Source organism: Chroicocephalus ridibundus, chromosome 9 (assembly GCF_963924245.1).
Source record: "Chroicocephalus ridibundus chromosome 9, bChrRid1.1, whole genome shotgun sequence".
Taxonomy (NCBI): Eukaryota; Metazoa; Chordata; class Aves; order Charadriiformes; family Laridae; genus Chroicocephalus; species Chroicocephalus ridibundus.
In genome coordinates, this window is record NC_086292.1 from 45,917,967 (window position 1) to 45,935,893 (window position 17,927).

The 17,927-nt window shown below is 36.8% G+C and overlaps 1 long non-coding RNA gene across 1 annotated transcript in view; it reads right to left on the reverse strand.

Annotated features, from left to right (window-relative positions):
• Positions 1-17,927, reverse strand: part of LOC134520357 (uncharacterized) — a 38,999-nt gene that overhangs the window by 10,156 nt on the left and 10,916 nt on the right. The gene's annotated exons all lie outside the window — the stretch shown is intronic.

Below are 17,927 nucleotides of genomic sequence, written 5' to 3' on the forward strand. Positions count from 1 at the left end.
CATCAACTTATTTTGCAGTATATGGGTTACCTTGATACTAGGTATTGCTAAAGGTTAAGTGTGAAGTGTCAAACATTATTATATAATGCCTGATTTCTTAACACAGTGAAATTAGCTAATATGTGTTCTATTTTGAAGAAAGCTTGTAAAAAATGGCATTGATGACACTTATGATCACTGTGTGTCAAGTCATTTCCAGATAATCATTTTTTGTTTACAAATGAGAAGATGCCCGTTTCAATTACTAGGCCTTCAAACCCAACCTGAGATTTGAATTTTCCTTTTTTTTTTTTTTTCTCCTTTTTTTCTGGTTGTAACATTTGCCTCAGGCCAAAGTTGGTTTCTACTTAAATAATTTGAAAATAAGCTAATTTCACGTGGATTGCACATTGGTTAAATGAAGGACATAATTTAACTTTAAAATTGTAATTCAGTGACTTCAAAGTCTAGATCAGAAGCCAGTACCAGTAACTGTACTAAACTGTGCAGTGCTAGGAGAAGCAAAAATAGCAGCCAATATATTTTTGTCACTGGAGTAAGAAGATACCATACCGGACACATAGGAGAAATAAGATAGACAAATGAGAAGCTGCTATTTTTACGTGCACACACACACACGCACACATTCACTGACTCACTCTCACACCTCTGCAGAGTAGAAACACACCTGTATCCGGATAGCTCTGTTGTGCCAATCCGGGGGTCTCTGACTCAGAATTTTTTCCTGTGGTTATGTAAGCATAGTTTTGTGTATACTAATCCAGATTAGAATCCAGTTAAACTATCGTAGTCTGGCATGGCTAGTCACTTTTCAGATTCCTTAGTATTAACAGAAGCTAGATTTTTCAAAACTGACTGCTACTTTATAATATTAAATGTAAATGCAAAGCTAAAGAGAAGCTACATGCTGACTGACATATCATGCTGTTTCAGATATGGGACAGTTTAATTGTTGTGTGCCTTAGTTACTAAGTTTAAAACTGTACAAAACTATTAATGTTCCAAAGATTAACTCATGAGATTTGTCTGCACTGCAAAATTTTCTATGTTTTCCTCATTTTGTATAAGTGTGAGTATCAGTGTAGATCAAGATTGGATGTTTTTTGATCATATACTATGAAATCACGTGTTGAAATAGGAAGTGTAACCAACAGCTGGAAAATGAGTAGGAAACTGAGTTGTGTAGAAGCACTAAAGGCATGTATGCTAAGCTTTAGCTGTTCTTTATTTATTTAGCTGAATTTATACTGTTCACTGTGTAATGGACAATATTTTTTCAAAATTATTCATACATGCTAAAAAGATCTTGTGCTTCCATTTATAAATAGGGTGTTGTTAATTTTAACACTTAAAATATACTTTTGTTTCCTCAGCTGACCATATGATTTTAAAGACGGTAACATCTCTGTGTTTATTTTAATAATTGTGTATAAGCCAGAATCTTCCAGCTACATGTCTAACCGCAAGCAATCAGGTTCTGTACTTCAGGTATTAAAAAACTGCATAAAGGAAGAAGTCAGCTCTGCAATAAGCAGCACAATGGAAAAAAAAGTAATCTGTGCTAGTTTTCTTGAAGTTCTGTTCTAAAATGAAACTTAATCATTCTTTGTAAAACAGAGGTAAGAATATCTGCAGAAAAGATATTTTGTAACCAACAAAAAGCTTACAAGATCAAACCCATTTATTGATACCTTCTGGAATCTTTAACACCCATGCTCCTTAGGAACAACTATACCAACACTCTGTTATGTTTATCTTCAGCTGCTCAGAGGATTATAATGTCAGATGAAGCAATAAACCAGTAAGGAGCAATCATGAAGTGTAGATGGCTTTTGTATTGAAGGAGGAAAAAAAAAATAATAAAATATCAGCATTGTTTCCACTGAGGCAACAACAGCTCTTTAAAAATTCCTTTACACATCACTGTCAGATGTAGTAGGTTATACCAAGATCCATTTCTACTTAAATTGTCTGGAGGGAAAAATTTCTTCTGTGTACTTTCTTTAGTTCTATTTAAGATCAGGATTTTCATCAACTGTTAGAAAGTTAGTTTATTGTAGGGAACTGGAAATGTACTTTAGCATAACATTTAAAGATATGCACAGTTTCTTTGCATGAATACTTTCAGGCTGTGAAAACAAAGGTATCTCATGTGAAAAAGCTTTAAGTTTTAAAATTATTTGTGTAAGCAGCCCATTTTCCATTTAGTTGTCATTAACTTGAGACATTTTGACATAATAATAGCTTTTGGATAATACTACCTTCAGGCAACAAAAGGTACTTAGGTGGACAATCACAGCCTGCAGGCCTAATGGTTGCATTTGCAGAATCAGGCCGTACGTACATGCATTACTAGTAAGAGCAAATATAACCTACTGTCTGACGTACTAACTCACCCTGTATGATCGCTTTCTGCATAAGTATTGTAACCTGTGGCTGAAAGGATTGGTGATATAACCTCGGTCAGCATGCACTTCTGAAGCTTACTCATATAAGTTGTGCTTTTCATTAAATACAAATAAGAACTTTACTGCTGAGTTTGGATTAAACAAAATGCTTTTAAATTATAATTAGTAATACGGGGGGTAAAACCTATGTATTTATATGCTGATATAGATCAGAAGTGGGGCACTGTTTTCCAAATGTGTAAACCGCTGGTCTAGAAAGCAAATATAACATAGAATATAAAGAAAGATGTGCAAGAGACCTAGAACTCTGTATTGAGCGATGTTTGTGAATAGCAGGTGTTTAAAAAAGACGGTAAGAATGTTGAAACTGGGTTGTTTGATGTCAGCTGTGTGAAACTTTGCAGGCAGCTTGTGTTTTGGTCATTTGCAATGAAACTGCATTTTTGTGGTGGTATAAGCTTTGTGATTTTACACTTTTTCACTCTTGAGTATTAAACAATCAAAATCAATGCAAAATCTCTTTCTTCCTGTCTGATGTTTTTAAGGTTACATTGTGAAAGAAAAAGGACCTTGAGTCTATAAATATCTTGCTCTAAGGCCTCTCAGACTGATGAGTTAATTTCGGTTCAAAGAATGAACATAATTTTCATTCCAGCAAAGGCTTTCACATTGATAATAGAAATGGTGGCAAAATATAGCGTGTTCTTTATTGTAATTACACACAAAATGGGTGGACAAGCAGTGGTTCTCGAGTTCAGCAGCAGGCAGTGGGAGAGGCAGAGTATAAAACAACACAGAAGGTGGAACTTCTGGAGTTGCCAGCATCATAGTCTTCCTTGGATCCTGGGATTTGACCAAGGTAAGTCTTAACTTTTACCCTTTTCTAGTAAAGACAACCTTTTTATGCACGTTTAGACCTTTAATAGAAAAGGATTTTTTTTTTTAAACAGTACTTCTCTCTCTGTTGTGGTGTTTATTTTTGTCTTTAACCATGTGCTTTATTTGTAATGAAGAAAATATCATGCCTTTAACCCCGTTTTCTGTTGATTAAAGAAATGTGTCATAACGAGTTTTTTTGTGTGAAAGAGTGAGATTTTCTAAAGAGATCATTCTTTTTTAATATACTGAGAAAAATGCATAGTTCACCACTTCTTGCAAAACAGGGAAAAACAGTACCTGAAGCTACTGACAAATCACAGCGTATTCTGAAGATGATTACATGATGAGCAAAATAGTTTCTACTGAAACCGGCCTCTGTCAGAAAAACATGTTTTCAGCCTTCATCTACTAAGTTAAGTAGTATTGCCGTTTAAACTGTCAATGGTGAAGATCTGATTTCTGAGAAACTTGAAGCGTGTCTCTGAATAGTAAGGAATGGGACTCACAGTGGATTGGTGTTTAATACACTGGTAAAGATTTCAGTTTCTGGGTTTTGACACACTTATCAGTTGTGATAACATTTTAAAGATGCAATGAAAATATGGGCATCTCTCAATATTAAATTCTATAAAGGAATGGGGGGGGAAAAGGTGTTTATCCATACTCCAAATTTAAATAGTTTCAAAGGTAAAACTGTTTTCCTGATGTACCCCTGCAACCAAATGTGAGCAAAATAATAAGCAATGTGCCCAACAAACAAGGAAAAGCTTTATTTCAGCTAGTAAAACCTCTGTATTTTGAAAGATGTTATCTCTACCTATTGGCTTGTCACAAACCACTAGTATTGGTTTTGGTTTTCATTACCTAATCACAATGTGAAGTTGGTGTGGCAGGAATTTCCAATGGGAATGAAGCCTGCTTTGCTCAACTACAGACCCTTTATTCAGGTGAGAAAGAGTGAAGAGATGCTGAACCCTAATACTAGGTAGAATTTGCTTCAGTTTTTCAGTATACTTTAACCAAAATGCTTCTACCAGGCTAAAAGTTCTACTTCGCTTTTACTTATGTAATTCATTCTACAGTAAAAAATTTACCTTGAATAGACCAGAAAACTAAAATCTAGGTGGATACAAGAAGTTAACAGGTTGACTTGTAATCCACAAGCAGATATGGCTGCATGAATTTTAAATTTTATTTTTATTTTACTTCCTTTGTACTGAATTTCAGTCGTTATTTTACTAAGGGAAATAAAGACAGTGACTATTATTCTGAAAAGACAGAGTGTAAGAAATATGCTCACCTGTATTAATTTTATTCCTGTACTCATCTATGTAACCAATCTATCCTCAAGGAAAATATTTTTTTTTTCAGTATTTAATATGAAGAAGGGACACTGGGTCTTCATGATGGATAGGAGAAACAGAGTACGTTCATTTTTGTTAAGAATGAGAAGCCTGTCATACTAGCTTTGTTTCCTGATAGTAATGTTGTGCTTTGGGACAATGGTCAGAAGGAGATTCATGGTGGGTTTCAGTGTTTTGATCTTATTTGATCTCTGTTTTGTCACCTTTTTTGCGGCCCTGAAAAACAGGCAGGGAGATACAGCTTGTAGTTTATTATCAGGTCAGCATTGTTTGCCATTTTAATTTTGTGTTGCAGAGAGTGTATGCCTGCAAGATAGCCAGCTATTTCATACAACTCTGTAAAAAGGCAAATTTTCTTTTAAATTGGAAACTGCTGCTTTAGGTTGGTTGATTTTTCTCATAATTTTGGCTTTCCTTTTGCGGAATGTTATTGTATCATCCTGTGAAAACAGTGAGATGCTGTATGACCACCTCTGTCACTGTTTGCTATTATCACTTAAACAGAGGAGTTGACCAAGAGAATTACTGATTTGCTTTCTATGAGTTAGGAATAAAATTGAAGTTGAACATATTCTCTTCTCATTTTTCACTTGCTGCTTTGATTAATCAAGCGGGGTGGTGGTGGCACACCATCAAATCTCTTCAGGCAATGGCTGTTAAAACGGTGACATATCTGACATTTAGCAGAGGAAAAAGTCTGAAGAGTTAGCTATCTGAACTGCTGCCCTGGGAACGATCCAATAGTTTGACTCATCTGTCTTTTCCATCAGGCATTTGTGTGACTCTTGTGCCTAAATATCTCTGAGAAGTGCAAATGAACGTAGATTCTAATGATGCAAAAAGATGCCCAGCCAAGAAGAGATCTAAATAAAAACTTGCTCTGAATACGTCAGCAGTTTCTTGAATTGCTATCAATCCTTTTTTTTATTGTGGGCGCCAAATGAGATTTGTAAGTGAAGGTAGTATAGCATATAATTCAACTATATAAATTTCTTAGACTCTCACTGGAGTAACAGTAAGAGACAAGTCAAATACATTTATTTTTCACTAGTATATACAGATGTATTGAAAAATACTATTACTCTGAGTAACAGAGTTTGCCCTGTGACAGTCAAACTAAGTAAGGATGTGGTTAATTTCATTAAACCTCTCAGCTTTCATAAAAGCATTGCCTCTGGAGCTATGCATTGAGGTGGGAGTGTGACTAAGATAACTTTGTATTTGCTATCCCATTTTAGGAAGTAAAGTATATTTATTGTAAATGGTTTTGACTGTACAGTGGTAAGCAGTTATATAAATACTGGTTGTTACTCAGCTATCGGTGATAATGCAGACTAGCTTCTGTTCAGCAAGGGGTTTTGGTGAGAGCTTGACCCAAAGGTTCATATATTTTGGTCCGGGCAAAGGGAATTGCTCTTACAGCAGAGCCCTTGAAATTTGCCTTAGGATTTTTTAAAGAAATTACTCTAAAATCCTTAGATTACCAACCAAAGCCAGGAGAGAACACCCTGAAAATGAGTGAAAATATTGCATACTACCATGTTTTTGTTTTTTCCTTTGAACCTATAAACTGATGTTTTTCTTTTCCCTCATCTATCATGGCAATTTTATGGAAGTCAAAGAATATTTAGAGGTAATGAATAATCTGGGGTCACAATATTAGTCCTTAGGGAGTTGAGTGCTTTAAGACTCTATTTACTAAATCTGAAAGTAAAGATTGTAGAAAAAAAAAAAACAAACCCAAACCTTTCCAGATCAACTCACAGCCTTAGAAAAGAAAACGAATGTTTTCAGGTACATGGTTATTTCCTGTGTTTGGGAAACTGCGAATCTTATTTATTCTCATTTACGTGATACTTTCCAGTTGAATGCAGCATGTGCTGGGTATTATACCCATAGACAAAGATAATGTGGTGCTATTTATGCAGCGCCTGTTTAATCCAAATTTTAAGCAAATAGCACAAGAAATTGATTTTTAATAACTAGTTTTATGGTTGGCTTTAAATGCAATACTATAAAGTATTAACCTTTAATTTTCTTGTTATCAATTAGATACAAACTTGCAAGTTTTCAGAGATCCATCTTTCAAATGCCAGTGACACCTCATACAAAGGTAGATCTTGTTCCTGTAGTGGGAGGAAATCTGAATGCTTTCAACCCACTAGCTCTGAATGTCAAGATTTAATTTCAACACTCAGTATATTTTAAACAATCTTTTTACCAGCAACTCTACAAACTTTGAGTGGCAGTAATTGAGAGACGGACATTAATACATGGTAACTGGAACTACATCTGCAAAATCAGATGTTTTTTCATCATCCGATTGCCTGTTCATGGCATAATATACATCTAAGGATCCTGCAGTGGTTTGGAGAGAGGGAGAGTGAGAAAGTAGGAAGAGGAAAAGGAGTCTGAAAATTAGTACTGTATAAATATGCTACAGAACACCATAGGGTATGCGTATCCCCCTCCCTGTGAATCCTCCTCTAATAAAATAATCAGAATCCCAGATTAGGTGAGTGAGGTGAGTGAGAAAAGCTTTAACTCTTCCAATTTAGTATTTTAAGCAACTCCTCTAATTCAGCAGTAGGAAGTGGTACACTAAACACAGCCCAGGTACTTCACAGTTGACAAACAGTAATAGAATAGAATAATCTACAATGGTAGACTGTACTCAACAAAACTTCAGATAATTCTAAGGTGATACATAGACATCAGTCTCTTCGCTAAATATCAATGTTTCTTTGAAGGGGGGAAGAGTTAAAGTTTAGAACTCCTACAACCTGAGAACTAGCAATGTTACAAAGATGCTTTTCTGGTAGGTAAATTGTACCTTTGCAGAATTTATTTATTCCATAAGATCCCATCTCATTGCACAGTAAATAATTTGATTGGTTGGATAGCTGGTAATGTATCCTTTCCTTGTGTGAGAAAGTAATTATACATAACACACAGTATTTGTGGGTATTTTTTATGTATTTTGGGTATAAAATCAATTTTCTGAAGCCTCAATAGAAATCCTTCTAACTTTATATAGATTATTAGACAATTTATGTTACTGGGAACGAAAAAGAAAAACTTGGCAGGGGGGACAAGGCTTTGACACATTTTTATATCACTCTCCAAATGAAGCCCTGTGGAACCATCACAGTTTTTCAGGCAGGCAGGTTCTTTGAACTGAGCATTGATTAAAGCTGCTTACTGCTAAAGCACCAGTCTCAACTTCCAATTTGCTTTTTATACTGAAGAGCCAGACCATTTGGCAGACGTGAGCCTACATCTGGAAAAACTTATATTGAAATGGTTTCCAAACAGCTATGCTGGAAACTACCCCTGCAGCTGCTGTCATAATGCAGAATGGACAGTTAAAACAGTCCAAAAAACCAGCCGATGCTAAGAGACTCCTGGCCTCACTTTTTGAATCTTGAATCAGGCAACTTTTGTGGCTTGGATTCAGCTTTAGAAGTTTTGTCTTTTTGTTAGATGTTGCTATTCAGCATTAGATTAGTTATTACAAAGGAACAGTTTGCACAATTCTTATTGAAAAGTCTTCCTCTAAAAATTGGTCAAGTTTAATAAATTTCTTCCACTTAGACCTGTAACAGCACATTACTGAGTAGAATAGTAGAGTTTTCCTGCAGAAGGAAAACATCAGCTTCTGAGCAATGTAATGTGAAAAAAACCTTATTATAATGTTCTGTATTCTTTTTTAAAAAATGAAGTGAACTATAGATGCTATAGACCAGAAGAATAGCAGTATAATTTCTTGCTTTCTTTTAAAGAAAGAAAATAAACAAAATATAAAATATCATATTAATTCCTTAAGGGGAAATGTAACAGAGCCCCATTTTTCTTTAATAACTAACTGTACATCTTATTTTGCACCATGGTTCAATTAAGAGTAAATAACATATCAATAGGTTACTGATGTTATAAAATCTAAATTGGAGATTTGCTGTTTATTCTATGTGACACCAAATATGGTTTTGTTTACTTGCAGCTGAAAATAGATTAATCTCATCTGAAGCATGGGAATTCACTTTAACTGTACATTAACTCTAGGGAAAAACAAAAACACAAGTAAAATTTGTGCTAGCATTCCGAAGTGGGTATAATTCTCTGTCAGAACAAAAACATAAGTGTTCTATAATAAATGTATTAGTTTTCCCTTTTCTGGAAACTTACAAAGGACACGCTTGTTATTAAAATAGCTCCACTGAGTTGCTAAATTAAAGTAAAATTGTTTCATGTAACCCAGTTGCTGGCAGGCCATTCAATGTATTGACAGCTTAATGATTCCTCTCTTATCCTGGCGCAAATACCTTTCAGCTGAGGGGAGAAGAAAAAGCATGTTTCTTAGCAATTATTTGAATATGGTATGATTTGCAAAGAATAGCTGATACTTGGGCCCTGATCCCACATCATTAAAGTAAATAGTAAGTGGGACATTAACTTCATGCAAGAGATGACCAAATCCATAGCAATGTAACCTGGTGACTCCCTTTTGGGACTTCTTTTCACAGGAATAACATTGAAAAGATTATGTTTGTAAAGCAGTGACAACCGCTCTTCTTTTGTCTTGAAGCAGAGCGAATATTTTGTGGTATCATAAATAAAACACTTCCTGCCAGTAAGAGCGGAGGGGAGGAATCTCCTATTATCAGTGCCTGTGAACCACCAGCCAAATTCCAAAGAGTGTAGGAAGGCTCAGGCAGATGGGCTCTGTCACTTGAGGAGATCATTGCCCCCAGTTATCTGCCAACAATTAGCTAGCCCTGTATCAAGGACAGCAGAAGGGGACATGTACAAGTTCTTCAGTTTCTATAGTTCACAGACATGAGTGTCAGCTTAGACTGCATTAGATAATGGTTACATTTCTATTTAAACCATATTTTCTACCTTGACCTTAGCAAGGCTTTTGACACTGTCTCCCATAACATCCTCATTAGGAAGCTGAGGAAGTATGGGCTAGACGAGGTGACAGTGAGGTGGATCGAGAGCTGGCTGAGTGACAGAACTCAGAGGGTTGTGATCAGTGGCACAGAGTCCAGTTGGAGGCCTGTAACGAGTGGTGTCCCTCAGGGGTCAATACTTGGACCAATTTTGTTCAATATATTCATTAATGACCTAGATGAGGGGACAGAGTGTATCCTCAGCAAGTTTGCTGATGATACCAAGCTGGGAGGGGTGGCCGACACTCCAGAGGGCCGTGCTGCCATCCAGCGTGACCTGGACAGGCTGGAGAGCTGGGCAGAGAAGAACCTAATGAGGTTCAACAAAAGCAAGTGTAGGGTCCTGCACCTGGGAAGGAAGAATGCCAAACACCAGTATATGTTAGGGTCGGACATGCTGGGAAGCAGCTCTGAGGAGAAGGACCTGGGGGTCCTGGTAGACAGCAAATTATCCATGAGCCAGCAGTGTGCCCTTGTCGCCAAGAAGGCCAATGGCATCCTGGGCTGCATAGGGAAGACTGTGGCCAGTAGGTCGAGGGAGGTCATTCTTCCCCTCTACTCTGCACTGGTGAGGCCACAACTGGAGTACTGTGTCCAGTTTTGGGCTCCCCAGTTCAAGAGGGACAGGGAACTACTGGAGCGAGTCCAGCGTAGGGCAACCAAGATGATTATGGGACTGGAGCACCTCCCTTATGAGGAAAGGCTGAAAGAGCTGGGACTCTTTAGCCTGGAGAAGAGAAGGTTGAGGGGGGACCTGATTAATGTTTACAAGTATCTAAAGGGTGGGTTTAAGGAGGACGGAGCCAGGCTCTTTTCAATGGTTCCCAGTGACAGGACAAGGGGCAATGGGCACAAGCTAGAACACAGGAAGTTCCGTTCAAATACACGGAAAAACTTCTTTACGGTGAGGGTGACAGAGCACTGGAACAGGCTGCCCAGGGAGGTTGTGGAGTCCCCTTCTCTGGAGATTTTCAAGACCTGCCTGGATGCAGTCCTGAGGGATGTGCTTTAGGCAATCCTGCTCTAGCAGGGGAGTTGGACTAGATGATCTCTAGAGGTCCCTTCCAACTCTGAAGATTCCGTGATTCCGGGATATAGCTGGCTATGAGTTTTGGATCCAAGCAGATGAACAACCTTCTGTGTTGCTCTGGTGTCTCTTAGAGCTGTACACTGATGTTCTAACTGATGCCCCCTTGTCGCCATAATGCCATGATTCACAGCAGGGGAAAGTAGGGAAGATAGGAGGGTTCATTACATGAACTTATGGAGAACTTACGTCCCTTATGGAGAAGAGCACCTGCCTCCTACCACAACAAAGCTTTCAAACATGCTGGCAGAATAAGAAATGAGTTAGATACTTGTTAATATTGGATGGCAGAGCTGAAAAGTGTAACTTTTTCCATGAGTTACAGAGTGCAGATGCCAGCATCAGATTCTCCAGCAGAATCATTCAGCAGCAACTACAAATATGGAATTTATCTTCACTGCTGGCTTTTGCATTCTCCTAGTTCTGTGGATGATTTGGCTGAGCCAAGTTTCTGTTACTAAGATGAAGAAGCCTGGTTCATTACAAAGAGTCAGCCAGAATAAGATCTGCCAGGGTATAAATTGCCTATCTGAAAAGCATCTTTATAACATTGCCAACTCTTAAGCTAATGGTTGTACCTACTTAGGTTTCATATGTGCTGTGTTTGTGTGCCCTTTTACCCATTCTGTCACTTCTAGGCGCCCCTCTGTCTTGGTTACTTCTGGGCTAAGATCCCTGTATGCAGCCATTCTAATTCCTGGCCCTTCTTTCAGCAGCACAGTCGCTTTTTGTGAGAGGAATAGTGACCAAAATATTTAAGAACTGGTGGTTAGAGAAGAGAGGAAAAAATATCAACTCTTACATGAGCTATTTAACTTCCCTTTTTGTTAGGAAACAAGATGAAAATAAATCTTATTACAAAACTCAAATCTTCTCTGTATGTGGCCTCATCTTAAAATGCTCTTAGTTAAGACAGGACATGAATACCTAAACCGTATGTGCAAGATAACATCAGGGGCTGCTACCTGAATTTCTTTATCTTAAAACAGGGGAGCCTTTAAAAAAACAAACAAACAAAAAAAAAACCTAAACCCAATATTTACTTTCTGGGATTTAACTAAGATAGGCAATAGTTTCCTGTGTTTCTGCCAACTTGCTTTTGCAAACTGCCTCATCCAAAGCCTTCTGAATAGAGTGGAGATCTTGCCATTGTCTTCCATGAGTTTTAGTTTGGTACTGTAATTATTATCCTTAAATGTAATCCAAATGTATTTATCAGACTTTTTGTCTGTAAAGCCTGTTGATTCACTGTGCAAATATTTGCAAAATCCAGAATGTGGAAAAATGCAAATAAGGTCTCTATTAGTAACAATAGAAGAAGCAAATTGTGGCTAACAGAGCAAATATATAGTTGTGAAAATTTGCTGCTGTGGAAGGGCTCTCCTAGCACATTGAAAATCTGCACAATATATTCAAGAGCCTCCCTTTGTCCATGGCAATAGCACACTAAGCCTGAAGTAACCCATTGCCTTCTACTTTCATCAGCATGTGAGACTGTTAACACCACCAATATATGAGCAAACTAGTATCAAGGCACTGCAAATAAAATTCTTAACAATCATAACCTGATGTCAGTACTAGCTATGCAATTTAACTAATTCGGTGGGAAGAAGAAGATCAAATTATTATCTGTGTTTGTCTTTTCTTTCTTTATCGCTATTCATGGTAAGCTGAAGAAAATTATAGTACTCTATGGAAAGACTATAGCAAAAAAAAACCTATAGATACTCTCTGCTACTGCTGAACTATGTTAAAAAGCAAAGATGGGAATGCTGTTGCATTTTTTGTTTTGAGTCTGTAAGAAACAAACAGGAACACTTGTCAGTTTTAAAGCATTATTTTTCATATTACCTTCAGCTTTCTTGAAAGAATTCTGAAAGTGTTTTCCAGCCACCTAAACAAAAGCTAAATGCAGTTTCTTGAATTCTATAAAAATGCATCCATTAGGAGTTATCTCAGATATCACAGAATACATCGTTAATGCTTTTTTTCCCAAATACATTTTTCAACAAACTTTTGGTAAAACAAACTCCAATTCCAATAATTTAGTTTCTAATTTTATTTTTAATTCTTTGAATTTTATTTGACTTTTAATTGAATTGTAAATTTATACTTGAATTGTTAATTCAAATGTTGTTTACAATCAGCTTTACAAGGAATCTGACTGAAACATATTATAGCTCTTTATAACACCGAAACACTAAAACTGAAACACTAAAGCAATTTGCCATTCTTCAGTATAAATGGTATAAATTACCGATTTTGATAGGAAAAAAAGAAAGTTTACAGCTTTAGCTTTTGATAATAAATCTATAAACCAATAGTAAGAAGAAAAAGTTAAGAATTATTTATTTAAGAATTTCTGAATATTGAATGATTTAATTAGTTCAAGGTGATAATGCAGAATTCTTTATTTCTACTAGAAGTTTTTTGTCATGCTTCTTTAAAATGAGCTCAGGATGAAAAAACACAGTTATTGATTGCTTTCTGTTAAGTGAAAGAATCAGAGAAATTTCCCATATGAATTCTTTGGCATTTTGCCTAATAATTGCCTCATTCAAGAACATGCTTCAGGATTTTTTCTTTCTGTTGTGCTGTCCCTGTGCCCTCAAAATTGTGGCTATGTTATGTTTTCTCTGGTGTGTTACGTGCTTTATTTACCTTTCAGCACACTTTAGACAAGCTTTTCACTTGCTTCCAGGGAAGGTTTAGGGCAGCAGGTAGGTAATGACTGATCTTGTACACTTTGAAAGAGGTATGTGTAACTTCTGCACTTCATTTACTGAACTATAAACAAAACTAAATTATTTGTGCATGTACATCTGATATCCTATTTTTCTAACTGAAAACAAAGCTAAGAAACATTTAACTTGGTCCTGTTCAAAAGCAAATAAATTATCAGTGCTTTCTGTGTTTGTGTTACTGAGTAGCATTAAATTCTGCTCTTGACTCCTAAGTTACCCAATATATATATATATAGTCTTGTTTAGAGCATTAGCTCACTTTCTAAACCCTTGGCATTTGGGCCAGTCTGTAACTGGTACCTCAGTGGTAGCTATTTTAATCTTTCCTATGATCACTAGTCAGTACCTGGTGAAGTTAAGGAGCTCTTTCTCTCATTTTATTCAGGCGCTATGCAAGTGGAAGGAAGTATTGCTCCTGCAACTCCTTATCATTGCCTTAATTCTGTGAATGGCAATTCAACTTCGTGAAGAAGGGGGTAGTTGCCATTCCAATATACTCTGTTTGTGACATTTGTTTATACGTACAAATATATACATCAGAAGTGCCTTTCTAGTTTGTATTCAAGCACGTGCTATTTTAGGCTGACATTTTCCAACTAGGCCTGAGGGAGTTAGATGTCTAAATTAAATTCAGTTTGACTGATTTGGACATTGAACATCTCTGAACTGAAATCCTAGTGATAGAGAGTGAATCTGTGCTAAAATGACATTATTAGCTCTTCAGTAATGCAAAAAATGTACATCTAATTTTTTTCAACAAAATTGCTATATAATTGTAATGTGAATGCAAATATAGGACTTGAAGACTGGAATAATATTTTATTAAGTGAACATGCAAAATATATACACTGAAAGTGAAGCCCCTATAGTGTCAAAACCCCTGTGCTGTTTTGATCTGGAGATGATATAAGCACTTCCTATGAGAACACTACTCTTGTTGATTTAAGTATATATGTATTTTATTGAGTGACAAGCAAGTAATTCATTATAGCTGGTTCTCTCAAGAAGAAGAATTTCTATTTTACATACTTGACTTTTGATGGTATAGTTTAAACGTTGAAAACCAATGGGATTGAACACAATGCATGTTAAAGCTCTGATCACTGTCTCAGACTAGTATTCTATGATGATATTTCTGGACAGAAGTACAAACAAGAATTTGGGTTCTATTCCCAAATCCTCGCTTACTTATTATGAGCATTTTTAGCAAAATGACATGAATACTCTTAATCTCAGTTTAATCATCTCTCAAATAAGTTTAAAAAAACCCAACAGATTTAGTGAGGCATAGCACTGTTTAGTAAACATTTTTAGATTGTCACATCAAAGGTGCCACAACTTATACAATAAATTTTAAGGAAAGTACTAATGTGTTTTGCCTAGTGTAAGGGATGACATATAAGCATGAAATATAAATTAGGAAAGTTTACAGCAGATAGAACTGATTCCAAAGTAAGTGTGAACATGGCCCAAATCCGCTTTTGAAATGTGGTACAATTAGCCTTGTACGGAACTGTGACAATTGCAACCTGGGGAAGAACAGCAGAGCTAAAGAAATGTCTCTCTGCCTAGTCCTTGCTGTGTTGTGCAGACTCTGTATTCAAATGCTCTTTAAAGAACACAGTCTGGAAGGGGCTCAAGCATTGAAAAGCAAAGAGGGAAACAATTCCAAACAAGGCTGCCTGTGTGCAGCTCTGTTTCTGGTATCACTCTTTGAAGGTTTACACTGAAGTGCTCTTTGCCTCACAAGTTACTTCAGATTAATATCATTTATGGAAAGAGCTATAAACAAAAGGCAAATGTCTTGAATACTTTTCAGTGCTGGGGAGAAGTGTTATTACAAAAGTCTGATACCAGCTGACACTGGCCGCCCTGGTAAAGCCAGTCTGCCTCAGGTTATCATCACTTTGCAGGCCAGCATAGTAGAAAATAACTACACGATTGTAATTTGTTGGCTTTCCCTCTCCAAATTGATTGTGCATCCAGAGGAGTTGTAATGAGAAGACGACCAAAATTTGTCTGATACAGATGTTTCAGCAGTCCTCTAAACCAGTATGAGCAGTTACCCAATACAGCCTGTAAAACTTGAAACTGGGAGAAAACGTACTTATATTCTAAAGACTTAGGGTATATGCTTATTTGTAGCCTGTGTGTCTTTGGAGTATTAGGAAGTCTGAAAAAAATAGTCATAGTGATAAGAGCCTTGCTAAGTGACCTCAGAATGGACATGTATGCCCTTCTTGCATGCAGATCAGGCAGTCACTACAAGCATATATAAGCACTGAAACTTCTTTTGAAATTAACTGAAATTCATGATGGGTGAAGTTGCCAACATATTCTACCTAAATGCGCACTATCAATTTGCTTTTGGTGCAATTCAATTTCATAAGCCCTGAATGTTCCAAGAGCTGGTTTACCTGTGCGAGCCTTTCTCATCAGCAATGTTAATTAAGAAAGTCAGGACATTCCTTTTAATGTCATCTACAACTGTCTTCAATTGACAATAAAAGTCTTTGCAGAAAGCTGTCACCTCTGGGAATGATTGTTCATGGGACTTCTGTGCTTCAGGACATAGTCAAAAACATTTTTAATTTTTTCACCCTCTTTTTTCAGTCAACCTAACAATAGAAGGACAATCTGACTGTAGAAACTTTTCTGGCTGCAATCACAGCAGTGGCTTTTCTTACCCTTTTAAGGAAGTTCTCTCTGTATTCTCTGAGATTTGTAAATAGCTCCAGGAAATTAAAGCACTTAGAAATCTCAAGTGGACAATTTACATGTACAGTTGCAGTTTGTTGGGAAAAGAGATGACTAGTAAGCTGTAGCTAGAATTTATATGGTATTACAGTCATCAAATATTGCTAACCTTATAAGTTGCACTGGTGAATTCGACATTGGGTTGTATGCCATTTTAAAATGCTTATTGCTGTCCCCCCACTGGAGATTCAGTGCAGCTGTACAGTCCCAGCAGTGACAGAGTTCTAACCCAGGGTTTATCTATATCGATATGTTAGCCTGCAGCCCAAACTTTGATCACCACACTGACTATATATGAGTCTTCATGCCTCTCCAGGGAGTTATGGGGGAGGACTTGGACCCAAGCCCTGTATCTAAGGGTTGTGTGGATGCCAATAGCTAGAGCTGTACAGAACCATCAGCAAGAGCCCCTTCTGAATATAATGCAGATAGAACCAGTGGCAGATCTGCAAATTTGCTGGAATGGAACAGAAGTTGAAGGGGTATGGTGCTACCTGAGGGGGAACCCGCCCCAGTTAAAAAAAAAAGGCAACAGGAAATTGCTAGTCTCAATAGAAGATTACATATGAAAAATGAGGACAAAGATATTGCTGTTCCATTTACCATGAGCTTGGGGCTGAATCAAGCCTATAGTACCCTGACAAAATCAAAGCTCTTTTCTCTGCTGCAATGCTCAGCAAAAATAGAGAATTTTTTGCTTAGAAGATGTTGCCATGGTTTCTTCCTAAATTCTTGAAGCAAGAAAGCATAACTCCTAATAATCCAACTGTTAAGTGAAAATAAGAAGGAAAATACGCAGAAAAACACAAAGGAAATAAAATGTTGGGTAAAATACTGGTAAGATTACTGTAAATTAGATAGGATAGTATGTTTTCTTTTCTGATTAGCACGTTTCTACTTTTGTAATTTCACTGGACTTAGTATCTAAGCCTTCTGAAGATAACTTATCTCTTCACCAAGGGATGGGAAAGAAAAACAGTCCAACGGATCTAAAAACAGCGTGGAACGTGGCTAAGTGTCATGAACAAGATGCTAGAAGTTTGCCTATGTCTATCACATGGGTTGGGAAAGTCAAATACTGCTGGAAAGGGTTTTTATTTCCCTTCCATTTATTTTCCTTTTATAAACTTGCCAACCACAAATCTTTCATGGCCTTCCTGTCTCTGGTCACTTGAAACAGCCTTTTAAAATATGCATGAAACTACTTTGCTAGCAGCACTTTTATATACCAGTGAAATACCGAGCATAAATCATTCTGTGGAAATATTATCTTTTGTTGACGCATTGCATTTAACAGATCTGCTTGAACTGGATAGCTAGTGCAGGTAGGAAGGTTAAAGGATATGGGCCTATCTTTATCTTTGAGTGACACTGTGCCTGCAGCAATTATATTAGAAATATTTTAAAATAATTTACTCAGTTCTGCAAAATCCCTGTTTTACCTTGGTTCCTCCTTGATACCAATTCCTAGTAAGTAAGCATAGTTTCTTCCTTGCACTAACATTCACTAGAGTTTGCTTTCATTGAACTTCCAGAGATGAGAGTCTGTACAACCACCTGGACATTTCATATTATTGCACTTAGAGCCATAATATGGAATGCAATATTATGAAGCAAACTGCAGCCTTATCTGCATTGAGCTGAATTTCAGGTTTACGGAGGAATGTCTCTTTTTCAAAAAGATCCTCCCCCATTCTAGCTTTGTATAAAGAAAAGCATAGAGAAATACTACAAGC